The 18,990-nt window shown below is 29.8% G+C and overlaps 1 long non-coding RNA gene across 1 annotated transcript in view; it reads right to left on the bottom strand.

Annotated features, from left to right (window-relative positions):
* LOC119611099 overlaps positions 1–18,990 on the bottom strand; it is a 73,214-nt gene that overhangs the window by 23,672 nt on the left and 30,552 nt on the right. Inside the window, exon 3 of the long non-coding RNA XR_005232039.1 lies at positions 4,504–4,547. This is a non-coding gene — a long non-coding RNA (uncharacterized LOC119611099). The remainder of the gene's footprint in view (positions 1–4,503; positions 4,548–18,990) is intronic.

Genomic DNA, 18,990 nt, shown 5'->3' with positions numbered 1-18,990 from the left:
CTGTTCTAGTTCTGTTCTAGTTCTGTTCTAGTTCTGTTCTAGTTCTGTTCTAGTTCTGTTCCAGTTCTGTTCTAGTTCTGTTCTAGTTCTGTTCTAGTTCTGTTCTAGTTCTGTTCTAGTGCTGTTTTAGTTCTGTTCTAGTTCTGTTCTAGTTCTGTTCTAGTTCTGTTCTAGTTCTGTTCTAGTTCTGTTCTAGTTCTGTTCTAGTTCTGTTATAGTTCTGTTATAGTTCTGTTTTAGTTCTATTCTAGTTCTGTTAAAATTCTGTTCTAGTTCTGTTATAGTTCTGTTCTAGTTCTGTTTTAGTTATTTATTAGTTTTTATCAATAATATTCTAAATACTAACTTTTTCTGATTATAATTTCCGTTACCTTCTTAACTTTGAAAATAATTAATGTGTTTAATAATTGAATTTAAACTTAGTTTATCTAAACAACTTGTTCTTTAGATAAAATATTTACGATAATGTTGATTTGAAGTAATTTTATTTATTCGAACTATACATAAACAAAAACAACCGCATGACGATGAGCTTAAAAATAAAGTTGACCAGGATACGCATGCGTATTCATATGAAATTAAAATTTTATGTTTCTTTTTCACATTTTAGATTACATATTTTTGAAGTTGTGGCTAATTTTGATAATCATGTAGAGGTTTCTGCAGATACTAGTGGTTAGTTTGTACAACGAATAAATAACCAACTAGCTAATGGTTTATTTTTTGCACATTAAAGAAGAGAGCTCTTAAGAATTTAGATGCATTTTATAGTCATATAGATATAAATATATATATATTTTTTCTATGTGCTGTAAGTATTCATATTTTAGCAAGATGTTACCATACAAATATATATAGAGAAATAGTATGAAAAGAAACCTCTGTCGTTTACACTTGATTGAAATTTGTACGTGACCAGAAAAATGTTTATAGATTTTCGTTCATTCTTTCTTTATTTTATGTTATTTGTATATTGTTTTAGTAGTTTTTGTTTTAGAAATTATGCAAAGTTCAGCCGTATTATGTAGTCAGGCCGGGTTTATTTTTAAGCTTTAATTCTGTTGAAGCGTTTGAAATTTCTGTTATTTTGAATTTATGAAATATTAAAAAATAATAAAGAATTAAATAAGAAACGTAAAGAAACGTGGTCATAGGAAATAGATAACAGTCATTAATTTTTAGTAATTTTAGTTTAGAGTTTAACTTGTGGTTAAACTAACTTGTTTTTGGATTTAGCCTTTATGGCTTTGAACACTAAATTAACAATAATTATTTGTTTAAATTTGACTTGACACCTTTAATAATAAAACTCTTATTATATACTTTAAAATATTTGCTTACATTTTAGATCAATATTTACCTAAACGAAACTCTCTTAACACTTATTCCCCTAACCAGAGATCATTGAACTTTATCTTTACTAGAAGCTACAACAAAAGTGTTAAACACAAAACGTAAATGTTATTTAATTCTAGTTAAACATTTGTTAAATCTCACAAGTAAATCTTTGCAAAATGTTTACAACAATTTACCAGGTGAAGAATACAAGTACTCGTTCCTCGTCATTGTATTCCATAGTTAATCACACTTTCTACTTTACATCACTTTAGTTGTATAGAACTGAGCTGAATATGAATATAAATAGAATTTTTGCTTTAGTTTTTTTTATATTTTTCTAATATTTCTACCAAGTAAATATATATTTTTTGTGCAAAATTTACATAGACAGATAGTTATGCATACATAGTTGGTAACCAGTAAAAGTAGTGTAACATAATGAATAATGATTTTTTTTATTCTTTTATAAAAAAAGCTTAGAAAAGCATTAAATGTGACACTTTTGTAAAAAACAAAAAAATTATATTCCCCTTACTTGGTATTTAAATGTTTTAAAAGAAATGCATGTTGAAAATATTTAGATAAAGTAAGGAATTTTATGAATTTATGCTTATGCTATAAAATACAGTGTGTGGTAAAAGTCCATTTCCTAAAAGTCTCTATCAGTTTGCTAACCTATCAAAACTATCAAGATAACTTTAACTTTTTATTCAATTGATTGCTTTTAATTTTGTTATAAAACATTTGTGATTTAAATTTGGTGGCATACTTTTTACACCTACTGTTAAAGACTGCCACTATAAAATTCCATATTTGTTTTGTTACTTTGCTTTTAAAACTGGGATATAAATCCTTATTCTAAGGGTTAGTTTTTCAGTAAAAATTTATGCTTCAATGAAATTGAAAAAATAGAAATAGAACAGAACTAGAACAGAACTAGAACATAACTACAACAGAACTAGAACAGAACTAGAACAGAACTAGAAAGGAACTAGAACAGAACTAGAACGGAACTAGAACAGAACTAGAACAGAACTAGAACAGAACTAGAACAGAACTAGAACAGAACTAGAACAAAACTAGAACAGAACTAGAACAGAACTAGAACAGAACTCGAACAGAACTAGAACAGAACTAGAACAGAACTAGAGCAGAACTAGAACAGAACTAGAACAGAACTAGAACAGAACTAGAACAGAACTAGAACAGAACTAGAACAGAACTAGAACTGAACTAGAGCTGAACTAGAACTGTACTAGAACAGAACTAGAACAGAACTAGAACAGAACTAGAACAGAACTAGAACAGAACTAGAACTGAACTAGAACAGAACTAGAACAGAACTAGAACAGAACTAGAACAGAACTAGAACAGAACTAGAACAGAACTAGAACAGAACTAGAACAGAACTAGAATAGAACTAGAACTAGAACTAGAACAGAACTAGAACTGAACTAGAACTGAACTAGAACTGAACTAGAACTGAACTAGAACTGAACTGGAACTGAACTAGAACTGAACTAGAACTGAACTAGAACTGAACTAGAACTGAACTAGAACTGAACTAGAACTGAACTAGAACTGAACTAGAACTGAACTAGAACTGAACTAGAACTGAACTAGAACAGAACTAGAACTGAACTAGAACTGAACTAGAGCTGAACTAGAACTGTACTAGAACAGAACTAGAACAGAACTAGAACAGAACTAGAACTGAACAAGAACTGAACTAGAACTGAACTAGAACTGAACTAGAACTGAACTAGAACTGAACTAGAACTGAACTAGAACTGAACTAGAACTGAACTAGAACTGAACTAGAACTGAACTAGAACTGAACTAGAACTGAACTAGAACTGAACTAGAACTGAACTAGAACTGAACTAGAACTGAACTGAACTAGAACTGAACTAGGACTGAACTAAAACTGAACTAAAACTGAACTAGAACTGAACTAGAACTGAACTAGAACTGAACTAGAACTGAACTAGAACTGAAATAGAACTGAACTAGAACCGAACTAGAACCGAACTAGAACTGAACTAGAACAGAACTAGAACAGAACTAGAACAGAACTAGAACAGAACTAGAACAGAACTAGAACAGAACTAGAACAGAACTAGAACAGAACTAAAACAGAACTAGAACAGAACTAGAACAGAACTAGAACAGAACTAGAACAGAACTAGAACAGAACTAGAACAGAACTAGAACAGAACTAGAACAGAACTAGAACAGAACTAGAACAGAACTAGAACAGAACTAGAACAGAACTAGAACAGAACTAGAACAGAACTACAACAGAACTACAACAGAACTAGAACAGAACTAGAACAGAACTAGAACAGAACTAAAACTGAACTAGAACTGAACTAGAACTGAACTAGAACTGAACTAGAACTGAACTAGAACTGAAGTAGAACTGAACAAGAACTGAACAAGAACTGAACAAGAACTGAACTAGAACTGAACTAGAACTGAACTAGAACAGCATCTAATCTTTCTTAAACTGTTGGCAACACTTGCAAATTTAAAGTATCTTTATGCATTCAGTCGGTGTGGGAAGTTGTCAATGAGATTTAGTAACCATTTGAAACGTGTTACGAGAATAAAATTTATATATTCTCTAATAAATCAATAAAGAACAAAGAAGAAAGGAAATAAACAATCTCTTAAATTTAATTAACAATTCAAATAACTTTAACGTTTGTTATTTGTTGGAACTTCTAAAGATGTGAGCTAAAATTAAATGATTAAAATTAATGTTTATTAACTTGTTTTTTCTAAAAAAAAACAAGTTTATAAAATATAATGACAATGATGAAATAGAAAGATGCATTTTTTACAGGGGAACTTTATAAATAATTTAAACAATTGGTCAGTGGCTTAATTATCAGGTTTTTAGTTTTAGTTTTTAATAATGTGATGAAGTGTTAAGTTAACAATTTTTGCTTCTGTGGAAGTTTTAGTTCTCATATGAAATTTGTTTTATTTTGGGTTTTTAAAAAAATCCTTGACAAATATTTGTTTAGAATTCTAAGAAATTGTTTTGAAATATAATAATGACGTCAAGTGGTTTTGTGTTGGTTTGTTTAAATATAAAGAAAAAGTGATGATTTCATATAAGACAAGTTGAATTTGTTTTTTTTAAAAAATAAAATTTACCTTGGGATTTTATAAAAAAAAACGCCTTATTAAGTGATGAAATTCTGTAAATAAAGAGAAAATATAAGATGCTTAGTAAAAAGTACTATTCGGATATTTTTATTCTGTGCCTAAAATTTACTTAAAATTTAATCCTATACCTTTCAGTAGACTGATTAAATATCGACATAAAATATTTTATAATTTTTCTAAATTTCTTTCAAATTCACCAATAAAAAGTTATAGTTAATATTGTAACTTAGCAACCTACTTTTTCCTTTAACTAAAAGTAATATCTTTATTTTGCTGTAAATATGTAAATCCTTTTTATATAGTTTCTTCCATACTTAACTATATTTAATATTAACTGTGCTTATTTTTTTTTTTCTATTTTCTGTTACAATATCTCTTTTTCCATTTAAAATCCTTTTTGATGGAAAAAGCCTTAGAAAAACCCAGTAATAAATACATGATTTACATTTTAAAAGGCAACAAAAAAATTTCCATTTACTTTATTGGTGTTAAGTTTACCCAACTCAAAGAAAGTAAATTTTTACTAGAACTACTTACTCATTTCATCAGAATATTTTTTAATATTTACAGATTATTTGAATAGTGGAAATAGAGGTTAAAATATAAGGATTTGAAATGAGACTAAAATTGTCATTTAAAGGAAAAAGGTTGAAAGGGGAGAATAAACATATTTAAATCGCCAAAGTAAGGGAACTTCTTTAACAACTACAGTTTGGTAAAAGGAGCATTCCAAAACAAATTGAAATCGATTTTTATTTAAATAATATTTTATTATTTAGTTAACATTAAACTAAGTATAAACAGAACTAGAGCAGATCTAGAACAAAACTAAAACAGAACTAGAACAGAATTAGAACAGAACTAGACCAGAACTAGAACAGAAATAGAACAGAACTAGAACAGAACTAGAACAGAAATAGAACAGAACTAGAACAGAACAGAACTAGAACAGAACTAGAACAGAACTAGAACAGAACTAGAACAGAACTAGAACAGAACTAGAACAGAACTAGAACAGAGCTAGAACTAGAACAGAACTAGAACAGAACTAGAACAGAACTAGAACAGAACTAGAACGGAACTAGAACAGAACTAGAACAGAACTAGAACAGAACTAGAACAGAACTAGAACAGAACTAGAACAGAACTAGAACAGAACTAGAACAGAACTAGAACAGAACTAGAACAGAACTAGAACAGAACTAGAACAGAACTAGAACAGAACTAGAACAGAACTAGAACAGAACTAGAACAGAACTAGAACAGAACTAGAACAGAACTAGAACAGAACTAGAACAGAACTAGAACAGAACTAGAACAGAACTAGAACAGAACTAGAACAGAACTACAACAGAATTAGAACAAAACTAGAACAGAACTAGAACAGAACTAGAACAGAAGTAGAACAAAACTAGAACATAACTAGAACAAAACTAGAACAGAACTAGAACAGAACTAGAACAGAACTAGAACAGAACTAGAACAGAACTAGAACAGAACTAGAACAGAACTAGAACAGAACTAGAACAGAACTAGAACAGAACTAGAACAGAACTAGAACAGAACTAGAACAGAACTAGAACAGAACTAGAACAGAACTAGAACAGAACTAGAACAGCACTAGAACAGAACTAGAACAGAACTAGAACAGAACTAGAACAGAACTAGAACAGAACTAGAACAGAACTAGAACAGAACTAGAACAGAACTAGAACAGAACTAGAACAGAACTAGAACAGCACTAGAACAGAACTAGAACAGAACTAGAACAGAACTAGAACAGAACTAGAACAGAACTAGAACAGAACTAGAACAGAACTAGAACAGAACTAGAACAGAACTAGAACAGAACTAGAACAGAACTAGAACAGAACTAGAACAGAACTAGAACATAACTAGAACTGAACTGGAACAGAACTAGAACTGAACTAGATCTGAAGCTTACTTAGATGTCCATTTCAATCGATTAATGTGCTTAGGCCACGTTCTTTTGAAACCTGGTTAGCACAAGTTGTACCAACATTCAAAATTATTTTAATATTTTTGTAATTTTGTATTCCTTGTAACTTATTTATAAAAATCTTTTTTCCTCATTGTCAGTCTTTCCTCCTAATGCACACAAATCTTTGAGCGCCCCCAAAATATTGTTCAACATTCATCAACCAGCCAACTATCTAAACCCAGTACAGTTGTCGGCTAACCATTGACGTCAGATATCCAACACCCAGTTCAATATGCAGTTAAACTTAAAGTCATTAATGTTAAATTTTGTTAAATTTATTTAAATAATTTTTTATTGGCTTTGGTTGCTGCTGCTGCAGTTTTTATGAGCCATAAAGAGTAAATTATGTTGGTGGAATAAAAAAAATTAATTAACTAAACATTAACAAATTAATTACAATAATTTAACAAAATAATACAAATTGTAGGGTTAATAAAAATACTTGTTATTATTAGTTAACAAATTGGGGGAAATTTTTTTTTTAATGATAAAAAAAAATTAATTAAATTTAAATGAATTAATTGAAATTTGTTAATAACATTTGAAGGAGATTAAAGAGATTGTTTGATTACAATAAGTTTGAATTAAAAGGATTAATTTTTTTCAGAAATTTATTTAAACTTTTTCAGGTAAATTTTTTTTTAATTGAAATGAGATTGTTAAAGCTTTAATCTAGTTTAAAACTGGTTTAAGTTAATTTAAGCTCCTTGGTTATTAGTTTAAAATATATTATATTTAATTAGCTTTTAAAAATATATATTAAAATTAGTAAATCTTGCAAAAACCAAGTTTAACTAAACTTGCTTAAACTAAGTTTAACTAAAAATTTTCGCTTTATATAATTAAGCTTGATTAAGGGAACAATTTGCTGTTAGAATTTTTGTTATTAATCTAAGTTTAGTTAACTAAAGCTTAGTTAAACGGCTAAAAAGCAAGTTTTTAGCATTTGTATAAACAGCTATTAATACAGTAAAGTATTTGTAAATAATTTTCTGTATAATTTAAATTACTTTTAAAGCATTGAAACAAAAGTTTAACTAAACTGCAGTTAACTAAACCCAGTTTAGCGTTATTTTCTTACAAATAATAAAAGTAATTTTATCTATATTACTTTATACAAACTTTTTAACATCTTTAACTATGTCTTTTATAATAATCTGTGGCAATTTCTAAAGATTTCCGTTGAAAAATGGAAAAACTTTTGAAAGTAATTTCACTCCCTCAAAAAAAAAGACCAATTCGTTCATTTTTAAGCAGCTGAAGAAGTAAACAAGTAAGAAATTATAGTCAGCGAGGCCGACCATATAATACCCTACACCTGTTACAAAAATAAAATGTGATTTAGTTTTCACACTAAAGCATTTAAGTTGAATTGTACCTTGTCTCAGATATACTTAAATCATTTATTGTTGAATAAAATTGTGAAGATTTAAGTTAAATTTTGAAGGAGGATTTGTATAGGGGCTATGGTCAAATGGAGACCCTATAATTATAAAATTCATGAGAGTCATAATGGCTAGGCCTTAGTTTTTCAGCTTTTTGTCGAGATACGATTATATTATGAACTTGAAAGCCCTATAAGTCCAGTTCAGTTTTTTGGGGGCTAGGTGAAATCATAAACCGATGTTAACCATTTTCAATAGACTTCGTCTCCCGTACCATAGAAGATCATGGGCCAAATTTCATTCAATTATCATCAAAATTGTGACCTGTAGTTTGATTACAAGGTTTACAAGCCCTATTCGGGGGGTTCAGTTGTATGGGGGCTAGGTGAAATAATGGACCGATCTTAACCATTTTCAATAGGCTTCGTCCATGGGACAATAGAAGATTATGCACCAAATTTCAATTATCTTGAAAATTGTGACCTGTAGTTCGATTACAAGGTTTACATGGACGGACGGACAGACAGACAGACGGATGGACGGACAGACGAACATAGATAAATCGACTCAGAAAATGATTCTAAGCCGATTGGTATACTTTAAGGTATAGGACCAATATTATTGTGCGTTACAAACATCAGCACAAACCCAATATACCCTCCCCACTAAAGTGGTGTAGGGTATAAAAAGCAGCTAATTTAAAACAAACTTACGTATTTACTCGATGGCCATATTTAGATTTACCACCTCACCCTCTGTTAGCCAATACACAGGTGCTATTTAAACGGTTTTGCTTGGGATTTCTATAAAAAAAACTGCTCCCTATAAACAAACCATTCATTCATTTATTCATTCCTTTAGACAGTTTTCCTACTTTTACACTAATAAAGAGAAAGAAAAAACTCAAAATGTTTGTTCCTATATATATATCCTGACCTGTTTTATCTATAAGGTTGTTGATTTTTTTTCTTCTGGTAACCATTTTTTTGTTGGAGCATATACCTCAAACACAGCATAGTTCAAAGTTTAAAAGCAAAGCACTCACTAGTTTATTTGTTGTTGTTTTTGCTTTAGCTATGATATCGTTAACCATGGTTTACTTCCTGTTCATAAGCTACAAAATTTCTTTTCCTGAGATTATGTTGGGGAAAAGTTTTAACATTTATTTTAGTTTTTTGCTTCTTCTGCAAGTTGTAAGCATTTTTTCCACTTTTTAAGTTGCGTTGCCCAGACTTTGAAGAATGTTTTGTTATACTAGAGTAGCTGTTTGGTGATAGTGGTGTGGGAAATTGTAAAGGGTGTGTGTTAGTCTACTCTTACTACTGGTTTAGTCAAATGGCATCTAATATTTCAACTTAATAGTGGCCGTATTTTAATGGTGACTAAATTTTTTTCTTTTTGCTATGCCACAGCTTAAGTTTGAATTTACATTTCTACGTTTGCTTTCAATCTTTTGTCTCAATTCAATTTAAAGTGCACAACAAGCAGTTAAAGGAAGATAAACTTTCCTTTTAGTTTAGCATTTCAATTAAACTCTTAAAAGAATAGTAGAAGAATTTAGAAGATAATAAATGAAGATAAAAAAAAACAATTTACATTGTTTATAAGTATTATTAAACTATGAAACTGCGTTCAAATCTCTAACAAAAGAAAATGTTTAAATTAAACAATTTTTTACTACTCTTGATTAAACTAATATTAGTTAAGCTTTTTAGGTTAACATTTTTCACTTAAAATGTAACTTATATTATTAACTAAAGAAAAAGAGAAAAAATTTTAGTTAAACTTGCAAAAACGTAGTTTAGTTAAACCAGCTTAAACTAAGTTTAACTCAAAATTTTAGTTTTAAATGAAATATTTTTTACAAACAAACATAGTTTGAACAATTTTTTTTAAATATATGATATTTATGTATATTAAAATTTAACTAAACTTGCTTAAAATAAGTTTACTTAAACTCATTTGACCTAAGTTTATAGTTAAATAAGTCAGATTTCTATATTCGGCTGTGCCGAATCTTATATACCTTTCACCAAGTATGTTAAAAAAAAAAACAGTTTTTATTTATTTTTAGAATTTAATTTAATTTTATAAAATTTCGATTCATTTTTGTATTTTATTATAATTTTACATTTTATATCTGCATCAAAGTAAGTAAAAACAAGTAAGAGTTCTATATTCGGCTGTGCCGAATCTTATATATTCTTCAGCATGAAGTGTTAAAAAACTGTCAGTACGAATTTTATTACAAAAAATCAAAAAATAGCAATTGCAAAACAGTAAGGTACCAAAAAGTCCCCTTTTATGTGTTCTGGCCTAATCCGGGATCTACAAACTTAATTTCATGTTACTAGGTTCAATATTATAGAAAATTCAAAAAGTACCTTTTGTATAACGAAAAAGTACCAAAAAATCCCCTTTTATGGGTTCTCACTTAATCCAGACTCTACATACTTAATTTCATGTTTCTAGGTTCAATATTATAGAAGTTTCAAAAAGTACCTTTTGTAGAACGAAAAAGTACCAAAAAGTCTCCTTTTATAGGTTCTTACCTAGTCAAGGCCCTACATGCTAAATTTCATGTTTCTAGGTTCAATATTATAGAAATTTCAAAAAGTACCTTTTGTAAAACGAAAAAGTATCAAAAAGTCCCCTTTTATGTGTCCTCGCCTAATCCGAGCTCTACATACTCAATTTCATGTTTCTAGGTTCAATATTATAGAAAATTCAAAAAGTACCTTTTGCAGAACGAAAAAGTACCAAAAAGTCCCCTTTTATGTGTTCTGACCTAATCCGGGCTCTACAAACTTAATTTCATGTTTCTAGGTTCAATATTATAGAAAATTCAAAAAGTACCTTTTGTATAACGAAAAAGTACCAAAAAGTCCCCTTTAATGGGTTCTCACTTAATCCAGACTCTACATACTTAATTTCATGTTTCTAGGTTCAATGTTATAGAAATTTCAAAAAGTACCTTTTTTTAACGAAAAAGTTCCCAAAAGTCCCCTTTTATGGGTTCTCACTTAATCCAGACTCTACATACTTAATTTCATGTTTCTAGGATCAATATTATAGAAAATTCAAAAAGTACCTTTTGTAGAACGAAAAAGTACCAAAAAGCCCCTTTTATGTGTTCTGACCTAATCCGGGCTCGACATACTTAATTTCATATTTCTAGGTTCAATATTATAGAAATTTCAAAAAGTACCTTTTGAAGAACGAAAAAGTACCAAAAAGGCCCCTTTTATAGGATCTTACTTAATCAAGGCCCTTCATGCTAAATTTCATGTTTCTAGGTTCAATATTATAGAAAATTCAAAAAGTACCTTTTGTAGAATGAAAAAGTACCAAAAAGTCCCCTTTTATAGGATCTTACCTAATCCGGGCTCCGCATACTTAATTTCATGTTTCCAGGTTCAATATTATAGAAATTTCAAAAAGTACCTTTTGTAAAACGAAAAAGTACCAAAAAGTCCCCTTTTATGTGTCCTCGCCTAATCCGAGCTCTACATACTTAATTTCATGTTTCTAGGTTCAATATTATAGAAAATTCAAAAAGTACCTTTTGTAGAACGAAAAAGTACCAAAAAGTCCCCTTTTATGTGTTCTGACCTAATCCGGGCTCTACAAACTTAATTTCATGTTTCTAGGTTCAATATTATAGAAAATTCAAAAAGTACCTTTTGAAGAACGAAGAAGTACCAAAAAGTCCCCTTTTATGTGTTCTCACCTAAACCGGGCTCTACATACTTAATTTCATGTTTCTAGGTTCAATATTATAGAAAATTCAAAAAGTACCTTTTGTAGAACGAAAAAGTACCAAAAAGTCCCCTTATATGTGTTCTGGCCTAATCCGGGCTCTAAATACTTAATTTTATGTTTCTAGGTTCAGTATTATAGAATATTCAAAAAGTACCTTTTGTAGATCAAAAAAGTACCAAAAAGTTATTTATGGACCGATTGGGCTGATTTTAAAAAGCGTTCTATTCGATCGTATTTCCGATAGAATTATTGAAAATTCGGATCCCGCAGATATCTGGGATCTTCTGAAAACTGATTTCAACATGCACACAGACAGACAGACGGACAGACAGTCGACTTCGCTATCTATAAGGATCCAGAATATATGTATATACTTTATAGGGTCGAAAAATTATATTATAGAAATTACAAACGGAATGACAAACTTATATATACCCTCCTCACGAAGGTGAAGGGTATAACTAGCAAAAACTAAGATTTTAAGTTTAAATCTACAATTAACTAAATTTTTTTTTTTGCCAACATTTTAAATGAAAAGTTTATTTCCTTCTATTTGTCTTAAAAATAAACTTTTTATTTTAGCATTATTTTCTTTTAACTAATTCCTCTTAACTAACGGGTTTCATTTATTACTTTTGCCAAGTTTTGTCTAATTTTCAACTCTTTTACGCCTGCCAGATTTAATTAGTTTAAAATTTATTTTGCATTTGTTAACACACCACTAAAATGTGGACAAAAACTGAATTTTGCAAAATGCTATCTTAAGAATACTTCTTATTCTTATTCTTCTAATCATCTTACGATTTTAGCCATTAGAATAGAAAGTTTAAGTGTAAAAGAAACAAAATTAAGTTGAAATTTAATTAAATTAAAAGTGTTATGAAAAAAACTGAAAAACAACATTAAATTCTGTTCTCTATAATTAAAGAAAGATGATTTAATTTGAAGAAATTTTTATGGGAAAATAACTATAAAACTAAAATTTAGAAAAAATAAAAAGAATGTTAAGAAAATGGAAAGGAATTTTTATAATAACTGAGTGAAATAAAGAATACAGAAATAACAAGTAAGAAATTATAGTCAGGCGAGGCCGACCATATAATACCCTATAGCTGTTACAAAATTAAAATGAGATTTAGTTTTCATACTAAAGCATTTAAGTTGAATTGTACCTTGTCTCAGATATACTTAAGCCATTTATTTTTGAATAAAATTGTGTACATTTAAGTTAAATTTTGAAGGGGGATTTGTATAGGGGCTATGGTCAAATGAGACCCTATAATTATAAAATTCATGAGAGAGAGTCATAATGGCTAGAACTTGGTTTTTCAGCTTTTTGTCGAGATACGATTATATTATGAACTTGAAAGCCCTATTTGTCGGGTTCAGTTGAACCGATGTTAACCATTTTCAATAGACTTCGTCTCCCGTACCATAGAAGATCATGGGCCAAATTTCATTGAATTATCATCAAAATTGTGACCTGTAGTTTAATTACAAGGTTTACAAGCCCTATTCGGGGGTTCAGTTGTATGGGGGCTAGGTGATATAATTGACTGATCTTATCCATTTTCAATAGGCTTCGTCCATGGGACAATAGAAGATTATGTAACAAATTTAATTGAATTATCTTCAAAATTGCAACTTGTAGTTTGATTACAAGGTTTCCATGGACGGACATAGCTGAAACGACTCAACTCAAAATTATTCTAAGCCGATTGGTATACTTTAAGGTGGGTATAGGACCAATATTATAGTGCGTTACAAACATCAGTACAAACCCAATATACGCTCCTTACTAAAGTGGTGTAGGGTATAATAATCATCATTATAAAGCTCACATGGAGGAGGCTGACGTGAAATGTATATAAAAGTAGCAGAAACGTTTAGCTGGTGGATTTTAAGTAGTAGAAATGCAAAAAAGAATGTACAAATGATTAAACAGAGAGAAAAGCCAATGTTTAGAAGTAGAGTGTTTAAAAAAGGTGTAATTTGCATCTTAAAGCTCTCAAAAAAAAAAGCATTTTTGGTACTTTTTCGTTCTACAAAAGGTACTTTTTGAATTTTCTATAATATTGAACCTAGAAACATGAAATTTAGCATGTAGGACCTTGACTAGGTAAGAACCTATAAAAAGGGACTATTTGGTACTTTTTCGTTATACAAAAGGTACTTTTTGAATTTTCTATAATATTGAATCTAGAAACATGAAATTTAGCATGAAAACCCTTGATTATGTAAGATCGTATAAAAGGGGATTTTTTGGTACTTTTTCGTTCTACAAAAGGTACTTTTTAATTTTCTATAATATTGAATCTAGAAACATGAAATTTAGCATGTAGGACCTTGACTAGGTAAGAACCTACAAAAAGGGACTTTTTGGTACTTTTTCGTTCTACAAAAGGTACTTTTTGAAATTCTTATAATATTGAATCTAGAAACATTATGTAGAGCCTGGATTAAGTGGGAACCCATTTTCGTTCTTCAAAAGGTACTTTTTGAAATTTCTATAATATTGAACCTAGAAATATGAAATTAAGTATGTAGAGCCTGGATTAGGCTAGAACTTCAAAAGGTACTTTTTGAACTTTCTATAATATAGAACCTAGAAACATGAAATTTAGCATGAAGGGCCTTGATTAGGTAAGATCCTATAAAAGGGGACTTTTTGGTACTTTTCCGTTCTTCAAAAAGAACTTTTTGAATTTTCTATAATATTGAACCTAGAAATATGAAATTAAGTATGTAGAGCTCGGATTAGGCCAGAACACATAAAAGGGGACTTTTTAGTACTTTTTTCGTTCTACAAAAGGTACTTTTTGAAAATTCTATAATATTGAACCTAGAAACATGAAATTTAGCATGAAAGGCCTTGATTAGGTAAGATCCTATTAAAGGGGATTTTTTGGTACTTTTTCGTTTTACAAAAGGTATTTTTTGAATTTTCTATAATATTGAACCTAGAGACATGAAATTTTGCATGTAGGGCCTTGACTAGGTAAGAACCTTACTTGTTAACTATTGCTTTGCAGTACATTGACTGCAGAACTTCTATATCAACCAAGCAAATTAGCTAAACTTTGTTTAAGCGAGTTTAACTAAACTAGGTTATTTTGAGATTAACTCAAATTGTTGGTGAAAATATATGTAATTCGCTCTAAAAGTGCTAATAATGTATTGAAACTTCATATTATCTATTTAATTTCCCTAAAAACTCTTTTAACTAACAGTTTAACCTAATTTTTTTAAGAAATTTAATTTAAAATTCATTTCTTATCTGCATGTTTAATGGTAGAAAAATTTAGGTTAGTTATGTTTAAAAATTTATAAAATTTATCACAAAAAAGCCTCCCCAACAACAACAGCAGCAGTAGCAGCACAAAAACAAATAAAGAAAAACTATGTAATTTTCTAGTTAAGGAAAAACTAAAACTGAAACAGCACTTTTTTGTGTTGCAAGTGAAATGCATACAACAAAAAAATTAACCCAACCACGTTATACGGTTACTTGCCGAACTCACACACACACACACATACTATATAAACTTTGTGGCTTTGCAGCAGAAACTGTGGAAAAACTTAAGTTTCACTATTTTTCCCCACTACTGTAGTTACATGAGCGAAAGCCAGGAAAAATGAAATTGATGAACAAGAAAAAAACTACTGTTACATGTATGTTGGAAAAAAAATTTACATTACAGCTTGATATGAAAATGTCTATGAGTGAGTATACAGTTTTTTCTTTCAGTACATTAAAAGTAATAAAATAACTGCCAACCATTAGGAACTGCACAACTGGAAGGAAACCACCACCAGGAAAAGAATACCAATACAGAGGAGCCACTCATAACGAACAATAGCACAAAACGATGATAAAAGCACTTTAAGCGTCTTTTTATTTATAACAGTTTTGTAACAAAATTAAACTGACAAAAATTTTTTTTTCAAAAACAGTGAAATCTTTAAGGAAATGAGGAAAAATATTTAAAATAGGGAAAAATTGCAAGTTATTGTTAACAAAAGTAATTTTTTCTTTTTTGATCTTAAACTTTGCATCATTTGGTTAACAAATTTTTAGTTAAACTTAGTTTAAGCGCGTTTAACTAAACTCGCTTATTTTAAGTTTAGCTTAAACAAGTTAGAGTGCTATATTCGGCTATGCCGAATCTTAAATACCCTCCACCAGCAAGCTACTTTTTATTGAAACCCATTTAACTATCTAATTTTTAGATCACTTGGCAAAATTTTTGTTTCCTTATTGAGGGTACTAACATTTATGCATATGTCAAACTAATTTTAATTAGGTCGAGAAAAATGTATATTAATAGGCCAGTTTGAAAACATTTTAATATAATGATTTATCTGTACACAGAAAATACTCATTTTGAATTTTATCCGGATATAATCATTTAATTACGAATTAAGTGAAAATCACTTTTCAGAAGTATACCTTATATGGGAGCTAAGACAACCTATGGACCGATCCGGAAGAAAAAATCCGTAGAATGATTTATATATACAAAATACACATTTATGTCGAATTTTATCCCGATAACTTTGATTGTTAATGTGCATTTGAGTAATTTTCAAAAATGGTCCTTATATGGGAGTTGTGACCAATTATCAATCGATAAGAAAAAAATTTCGTATAATGATTTATATGCCAAAAAAAAATTCAAGTCGAATTTTACTACAATAAATTTATTAATTAATGAAATATGTGCGTTTAGGTGATTTTCGGAAGTGAACTTTATATGTATAGGAGCTACGACCTTACACAAAACATATTTGTGTCGAATTTTATCAAGATATCTTTATTTGATAATGAAATATGTGCGTTTAAGTGATTTTTTTGAAGGAGCTATTACCATATATGGAACAATCCGGAAAAAAAAATTGGTAGAATGATTTATATGCTCACAAAACATATTCAAGTCGTACTTTATCCAAATAGCTTTATTATTCAAAGAAATATGTGCGTTTAAGTGATTTTCGTAAGTGGACCCTCTATGTGAGCCTATCCGGAAAAAATTTCGTAGGGTGATTCATATAAAGACAAAACATATTTGTGTCGAATTTTATCAAGATAACTTTATTTGACAATGAAATATGTATTTTTAAGTGATTTTCGGAAATGGGGTTATATGGGAGCTATGACCAATAATGGACCGATCCGTAAAAAATTTGGTGAAATGATTTGAATGTACACAAAACGTATTTTTGTCGAACTTTATCCCAATAGCTTTAGAATTCAATGAGATATATGTGTTTAAGTGATTTTCGGAAGTGGACCTTATATGGGAGCTATGACCAATTATGGGCCTATCCGGAAAAAATTTATTGGAATAATTCATATTTATACGAAATATATTTATGTCGAATTTTATCACGATAGCATTATTTGACAATGAAATATGTATTTTCGGAAATGGGGTTATATGGGAGGTATGACCAATAATGGACCGATCCGTAACAAAATTAGTAAAATGATTTGTATGTATACATAACATATGTGTGTCGAATTTTATCCCGATATCTTTATAATTCAATGAAATATATGCGTTTAAGTGATTTTCGGAAGTGGACTTTATATGGGAGCTATGACCAATTATGGACCTATCCGGAAATAATTTCGTAGAGTGATTTATATTTAGACTAAACATATTTGGGTCGAATTTCATCAAGATAGCTTTATATGACAATGAAATATGAGCTTTTAAATGATTTTCGGAAGTGGGCCTTATATGGGAGCTATGACCAATAATGGACCGATCCGTAAAAAATTTCGTAGAATGATTTGTATGTACACAAAACATGTTTAACTTGAATTTTATCACAATAGCTTTATTCATCAATGAAATATGTGCGTTTAGGTGATTTTCGGAAGTGGACCTTGTATGGGACCTATGGCCAATTGTGGACCGACTGAGATCTGCGTTGACAGTATGATTTCTGTTCATATTATATTTGCATGTGCAAAATTTTGTGTTGATACCGATATATTTGAGGGAGTTATTAGCGATAAACTAATTTCCGGGAATATATACCTTTGTATGGGGGCTATGGGAAATATTGGATCGATTGTAAAGATTTTCAACATAATTGATCACCGCCATGAAAAAATAATGTGTGACAAAATTCATCGAAATATCTTTGGTAGTTTCTGAGAAAACTTCAAAAGAATGATGAAAAAAACGTAATTTTTTTCGAGGTAGTCTGAAATTTTTACTCATAGCTTTTTACGTTGTGAACCGATTTTGCTGATTTTCAATACCAAACTGCTTAGGATAACAATAAATATTTTGGGTGAATTTGGTTGATTTCCTTTGCTTAGTTTTAACGTGAGCGTGTTTTACACAGACAGACAGACAGACAGACAGACGGACATAGCTAAATCGACTCAGAATTTCATAAGGACCCAGAATATATATACTTTGTTGGGTCTTAGATGAATATTTCTTGGTGTTACACACGGAACGACAAACTTATATATACCCTCTATCACCACTGATGGTGGTGGAGGGTATAAAAATTAACGGCAAATAACTCTACTTAAAAAACAAGTAAGAGTTCTATATACGGCTGTGCCGAATCTTATATACCCTTCACCATGATGTGTTAAAAAACAGTCAGTACGAATTTTATTACAAAAAATCAAAAAATACCAATTTCAAAACGGTAAGGTACCAAAAAGTCCCCTTTTATGAGTTCTCACTTAATCCAGACTCTACATACTTAATTTCATGTTTCTAGGTTCAATATTATAGAAATTTCAAAAAGTACCTTTTGTAGAAGAAAAAAGTACCAAGAAGTCCCCTTTTATAGGATCTTACCTAATCATGGCCCTTCATGCTAAATTTCATGTTTCTAGATTCAATATTATAGAAAATTCAAAAAGTACCTTTTGTAGAACGAAAAAGTACCAATAAGTCCCCTTTTATGTGTTCTGACCTAATCCATGTTTCTATGTTCAATATTATAGAAAATTCAAAAAGTACCTTTTGTAGAATGAAAAGGTACCAAAAAGTCCCCTTTTATGGGTTCCCACTTAATCCAGGATTTACATAATTAATTTCATGTTTCTAGGTTCAATATTATAGAAATTTCAAAAAGTAGAAGAACGAGAAAGTACCAAAAAGTCCCCTTTTATGTGTTCTCGCCTAATCCGGACTCTACAAACTTAATTTCATGCTTCTAGGTTCAATATTATAGAAAATTCAAAAAGTACCTTTTGTAGAACGAAAAAGTCCCCTTTTATGTGTTCTCGGCTCATCCGGGCTCTACATACTTAATTTCATGTTTCTAGGTTCAATATTATAGAAATTG

This window comes from Lucilia sericata, unplaced genomic scaffold (assembly GCF_015586225.1).
Source record: "Lucilia sericata isolate MDLA Ls3-8-SP2 unplaced genomic scaffold, ASM1558622v1 Contig001360F_arrow, whole genome shotgun sequence".
NCBI classification, from domain to species: domain Eukaryota; kingdom Metazoa; phylum Arthropoda; class Insecta; order Diptera; family Calliphoridae; genus Lucilia; species Lucilia sericata.
The sequence above is the reverse complement of the archived record's forward strand: the minus strand, read 5'-3'. Positions and strand labels throughout refer to the sequence as shown.